Source organism: Schistocerca gregaria, unplaced genomic scaffold, assembly GCF_023897955.1.
Source record: "Schistocerca gregaria isolate iqSchGreg1 unplaced genomic scaffold, iqSchGreg1.2 ptg000696l, whole genome shotgun sequence".
Taxonomy (NCBI): domain Eukaryota; kingdom Metazoa; phylum Arthropoda; class Insecta; order Orthoptera; family Acrididae; genus Schistocerca; species Schistocerca gregaria.
Window position 1 is genome coordinate 250,270 of NW_026062075.1, and position 754 is coordinate 251,023.

Genomic DNA, 754 nt, shown 5'->3' on the forward strand with positions numbered 1-754 from the left:
ACTAAAAATAAAATTCTTGGCAGATTAAAGGCTAAGGTCCTGAGTAGTTGTAACTTGTAGAGTTTCCAACATTTCTTGTCTCAGCTTCGAATATATTCTTTGAATATTCTCAGGGTACATGCATCTTCGCTGTTACAGTAACCGCCCTCAAAAAGCTGTTGCCGTTATCGGCAGAAATAACTGAATGGTATGACTTCGTGTAAAACGATGAATGCCTGTATTCAATTCCTGTTTGTAGGTACCCTTTGCAACATAGGAATTAACATCATCAATGGGATTGTTCCTCCGATTCCTGCTGGAGCGAGACAGTATTGAAAATGAGGGAAATCTGACAAAATTTTGAGTTGTGACAAAGCTATGGTTCCCATCAGCAGTGCCAAACGTGAGTTTGTGCCGTTCTCCAATTCCAAGCTACTTAACTGAATGCAACCGTCTTCAGCATTGCAAACAAAATGTATGTTGTTTTTCTACCGCCTACTTAACGAATGTTTGAATAACATGTCGACCAAGGAAAGAGATTAGTTCGTCAGTTTAGGTGGTAACGTAATAGTGTCGTAAGTTGGTTAGCAGGTAACCATTTCTATTTTAGTACAGACGTGTTGCCTGCCTACTCGGTAAGCATCGTGTATGTCGCACCAACAGTATCGTGTCACACCATTTTCTCTTGTATAGCGTAGTTGATTTCCATTATCTGAACGACTTCCATGTGGGACATATCATTGCTTTTGAACAACATGTTCTGTAGAATTTCTGC